Raw genomic sequence first — 5,679 nt, forward strand, 5'->3', positions numbered from 1 at the left:
ATAGTATGTTTTAACAAGGGGGAATCACTTTTCACACAGGGCCATGATGTGGTTTGGATTTTTTTTCACCTTTAATAATAAACACCTTCATTTACAAATTGCATTTTGTGTTACTTGTGCTGTCCTTGACTATTGTTTAAATTGGTTTGATGTTTTGCAACACTTAAGTGTGACAAAAATGCAAAGGAACAGGAAATGAGGAAGGGGGAAAACACTTTTTCACACCACTGTATGTTGTTGTTAAGTGAGTGTATAACACACCCTTGCACGACGAGGATGGGATTTGAACCCATGCGTGCAGAGCACAATGGATTAGCAGTCTCACCTTAACCACTCAGTCACCTCGTCTACTATGCATGTGCCATTCTATGTTTTATATTTCAAACTACTAGACCATGACTTTTTGATCATTTTTCTTGACATACTTTACTATGGCTTTTTTATATTACTATTTTTGACGTACTATATTATTAATCAGTTTTTTCAACATACTATACAAAGTCTTTTTTATAACATTTCAATGACTTCATTCTATCACTTTTTCGACATAATATACTATGGCTTTTTTTTTTAATATACTTTACTATGACTTTTTTATCACTTTTTTTTACATACTATACTATGGCTTTTTTCAAAAGACTATACTATGACTTTTAATCACTTTTTTTGACATTCTATCCTATGACTTTATTTTATTACTTTTTCCACATACTATACTATGTATTTTTTTATAACATTTCAATGACTTTATTTTATCACTTTTCTGACATAGTATACTATGTCTTATTTTAATCACTTTTTTCCGACATACTACATAACGTCTTATTTAATCACTTTTTTCGACATACTATACTATTACTTATTTAAAGACGTCTGTCTTTCTTGGTCACTCTTTGTTTTTTTACAGAAGTGGATTACTCTAATTCTCCATACTTCTTCCATCATCCCACTACATCGTTATACCTTGAACCCAAGATCGTTAAACACATGAAGAAAATCAAAGATGCCCATTAACCGCAAGAGGTGTCACTTAGTTCATTTTTCATTGTCCAGAGGGGAACTTGAGACAGTTTGGTTTTTGGTTGAGGGTTTGCTGGGGTGCTGAAGACAACAATTTTTGTGTTGAGAGAAAAGAATCAAGTTAAAAGCATTAAGCTTAAGACACGTGTTGGTTACTTTGGTACTTAGTTATTTTCTTAAACAAAAAAAAGCTGCTCGGGACATCCCTGCAAAAACCTTTTTAGAGTAAAATAAGTTAGTAAAATTAGTGCAAAAACCCATATAGAGAATAACATCACTTTGGGTCAGGTTACCTTTAACACAGAAAAAGAGATGATTAATATCAAAGAGACTGTCCTCCCCCAAGAAGAACTCTTGTTCAAACAGCAGCAATGATAGCATTTTCAAAAAGATCACTTTTTTATTACTGTTAATATGAGTGTTACTATGAAAGGGCACTGTCAGTAAAATAATGATAAGGAAAAAGATTGATGATTTGGACATATTCTAAATTTAAAGGTGCTTCATATTATAGAACTTATTCAGAATTACATTGTTTTTTTTTTGAAGACAGCCTTGTCTTTTGAAGACAGCCTTGTCTTTTGGAGACAGTTTCTTCTGAGCTTGCACATATAAGGTGATGAGAAGAAAGACAGTTCTTGCCTTGATCACAACAAATACAATGACTTAAATATTAAAAAGTATTACTTAAAAAAGCTTTAAGACATTCTCTTAATTGTATTTGATAGAGGGTGAGTCAAATATTAAATCGCAGAGAATTAAGAAATCAGAGTATGAAGAAAGGACCCAGACACAATCAGGAATAAAAAAAGGAGACAAAGAAAGGAAAGTAGGACACAGAGACCATATCAGTGAAAATGATACGGCCCCAAACAGGTTGCTTTTCCTGTTATGCTTTGAACTATTTTTGGTTTATTAAGGATCCCAAATATTCCTCACCCTGAAAACTATTCCTTCTTGGGTCCAACACAAGACAAACATATACATAACATACTGTACTTAAACATAACACATTATATAAAGCAAAAATAAGTGTTGTTACATCAGAATTTTATGAAACAAAAGGCACACTGGCATGTTTTTCCTGTTAACAAAACAACAAAACTTACATCTCTGATCCCAATCTCCACCTTTAAGCAAAACCTCCAAAATTACATTGTTGACTCTTGTTCCTGCTGACAATCATGAACCATATTTATACACACATATTTAAGCTCTTATTCTCTTTCTTTCTTCGTTGACTGTCTTTTTTTTATTCAGTTGCTTGTTTTATGTGTCATGCGTTTGACTATGTAAAGTTGTACAGTATGTTCATATCTATTTCTGTAGCCTCTTGGCCAGGTCATGTTTGTAAATGAGAATTGGTTCTCAAACAGTTTACCTGGATAAATAAAGGTTAAATAAATAAATAAATAAAAAAACTGCACCTGAACTGAACCTGGGAGTGGGGGTTGCCTTTATTTCAGTTTAGAGCATTAACTCTCCAGATGACTGTGCAAGTCCCCGGTATAAACAATCCTTTGTTAGCAGGAGCTACAAAAACAAAACACATTTGCTGGTGCACCTTAAAATATGATTTGTGTTTAGTCCCTGGGGCTGGAATGTAAAACTTCTTTCAGTCAGAAGGGACGAGTGAGTCACTGCTGAGTGGCATTCATAAACAGAGGAGGAAAAAGTACTAAAATATTGTACTCAAGTAAAAGGACCAATACTTTGATAAAAATATTACTCAAGTACAAGTAAAAAATACCTATCTGAAAAATGACTCAAGTAAAAGTAATAAGTAGTTCATTTAAAATGTTTTCCATGTAGCGAAAATAAGACAAGGGGTCATAAATCCCTAACTATTTTGTTTGTAATTAAAGAAAAATCTATACAAAAGTATACACATGTAATAACAACATAACACATGTCACACATGACATTTAAGACCCTTAGAAACGTATAATGTGCAATTTTAGTTCACACCATCCCATAAAACGTTTTCAAACAATTTGAAAGTGAAAGTGAAATACATTGTTAGTTCTGACGCCCATCCTTCTTTTCTTCAAAAACAGACAACAGTTATAATACAAATCGAGGCCAAATCCCGTGTTTTGACTCGATAAATGCGTCAGACCCTGATGTTAACAGCCCAGACTGGCAGCTAGCTTCTACACACACCTAAGTAGCCCGTATGAGCCAATCAGATGGGTGTGAATTCATTTAGCCAGTCTCCTACATATGTTGTCTTACAGCAGGGGTGGACAATTCATTTTCCCAAAGGGGCCACATGAGAAGCAGGGGCCGTGGTGGAGGCCTGAACTCAATTCTGCTTAATATTAATTTTATCTCAAGGTTGCCCCCCCCCACACACACACACACACATTCTCAGACGCCTCTGTTTTTTCTCTGGGCATATCAGCGCAGTAGAGTCCACCAAACACTCTTTAATAAAGTCTCCTTCAGTTTTTGGCGATCTTACGGGAGATCACAAAGCTGCATCCCTGGATGCGTTGTCGCTTTTGCAACTTAACCTAGCAAAGCTTCAGATGTCCGTGCCCACTGCATTATAATCCTTTAACACAGCAAACTAAGCACACGGCTTTACCTTTGACTTCAGTAAATAAATCCTTAGAAGTCCACGTTTGGTTAAAAACTCGGCGCTCTGTATCGACCTTTCTTTCTTTCTTTCTTTCTTTCCCATGAGCGGACATTTTTGAGGGCTAACAGCTCATTCACGTCCATGAGAACCGTTCTCCTAATACATCCATGATCCTAACATCTCCCACTCAGTTTGCGGCTATTGCAGTTCTTCTTCTACTTCTTTTTTAATTGTGACTTACAACTAGAGAAGAAACTGCATATAAGGTCTGGTGAGGTCTGGTGTTTTTTTCTTCCTTTCTGTTTATGTTAGTCTGAGTTTTTTTTAACCTCAGTACCAAATAGGATTGTTGATGTTGCAAAATACAATACTTCACTCAAAACGTAATCAAGCACACTTTAAAATACCCATTTTAAAAACTACTTGAAAAATACAAAATGCAAAACAAAACTACTCAATATAGTAACGTGAGTAAAACTATTTTGTTACTTTCCACCTTTGTTCATAACATACAAGTTACTAACATGTTCAGTGCATTTTGGCATTCTGCCTACAAGTGCTTTTGTTACATATGTTACATATGTTACATAATAATCGAACTCTTCTGATCTGAATTGAACAATGACACATGATGACGAGGCATCATATGCTCAGCCTGACAAATGATTCCGTCTCATGATCTGGGATGTTCTTAGCCTGGGTAAACCCAGCCCGATCTGCCAGCGCTTTGATTTCTCCCTGCAGCTCAGGCTGGAAGCCTAAACATCCATCCTGCTTCTGCTACAAATCCGCGGGGACCAATCACGAACTGGCTTATCTACCTGGCGCGCCATTGGCGGGTTTAACACGACGGCGATAGAGAAGCGACCAAGCAGCTTCTTGTTTCCATTCAACATGGCAGTTTTCTCAAACAGAAACTTGCCCTGAAACAATTCCTACAAAAGAAGGATGTGTTTGCCTTACTACCAGCCGGCTCTGCAAAGTATGTCTCCCGGCTCGTTGGTCTGATTGGTTGAAGGACTACCCAATTGCGTACAGAGTCATTTGAACTATGCCAGTTGGTCACGCCTCCTGTGCAGAAAAAATACAGAGCGGACTCCCCAGACTAATGTACAATCTTAAAAGATTGAGCTTGGTCTGGTGATGTCCAGACGAGGATGTTCTGATTTCTCTGTGTGAAAGGTATACTGGTCAACCACAACATCCAGGAAGGAATGAGTCTCCATTAGATTAGATTAGATTATACTTTATTTATCCCACGACGGGGAAATTCTGTCGTTACATAGTAGCGCAAGCAAGCAAAGCAAAAAACAGAAAAACAAACATAACAACAAAACAAGTAAGCACGAAAGAATAAAACAAGGACAAGAAGAAATCAAGGCAAGAAATACAGGCAAGAAATAGCAATGAATATGGTAGAATGAGTAAGTAAGATGCGTCAAACAAAAGGATTTAAAGTGCGGTTGCCATGATAGAGAAAAAATATTGCGGTGTAAGTGACGTTAAAATTAAGTTAAGTTGAATGTGTAATTAGAGCAAAGAAGAAGGTCGGTAGCATAATTTATAATTAACCTGAGACCATAAATATTGAAAAGTAAGTACTTGTAATAAAATAAATAAAATACCATATTAAAGATAAACAGAAAGTGTGTGATGTAGATGGAGAGAAAACAGGAACAGAAACTACAACACCCATCAGTAGAGCAGGTGTTGTAGAGTCTGACAGCGGCCGGGATGAAGGACCTGCGGTACCTCTCCTCTTACACCGTGGGTGAATCAGTCGCTGCTGAAGGAGCTGCTCAGGGACCCACAGTGTCATGTAGGGGGTGAGAGGTGTTGTCCATGATGGATGTCAGCTTGGCAACCTCTCCTCTCCCCTACTTCCTCTATGGGGTCCAGAGGACAGTCCAGGCAGAGCTCGCTCTCCGGATCGTCTTATGAGTCTGCTCCTGTCCCGGTCCGAGCTGCCCCCCCTCCAGCAGACCACAGCGTAGAGGTGGCAAGGCCACCACAGAGTCATAGAAGGTCCGATGAGAGAGTCCTACACACTCAAAGGCCTGAGTCTCCTCATGCAG

The 5,679-nt window shown here is 37.5% G+C and overlaps 1 non-coding gene across 1 annotated transcript; it reads right to left on the reverse strand.

Annotated features, from left to right (window-relative positions):
- Positions 1 to 268: 268 nt before the first annotated feature.
- On the reverse strand, positions 269 to 348 carry trnas-gcu (transfer RNA serine (anticodon GCU)). Its single transcript has one exon. It is a non-coding gene; the product is annotated as a tRNA-Ser (tRNA).
- Positions 349 to 5,679: the final 5,331 nt, after the last annotated feature.

Source organism: Etheostoma spectabile, chromosome 14, assembly GCF_008692095.1.
Source record: "Etheostoma spectabile isolate EspeVRDwgs_2016 chromosome 14, UIUC_Espe_1.0, whole genome shotgun sequence".
NCBI lineage: Eukaryota > Metazoa > Chordata > Actinopteri > Perciformes > Percidae > Etheostoma > Etheostoma spectabile.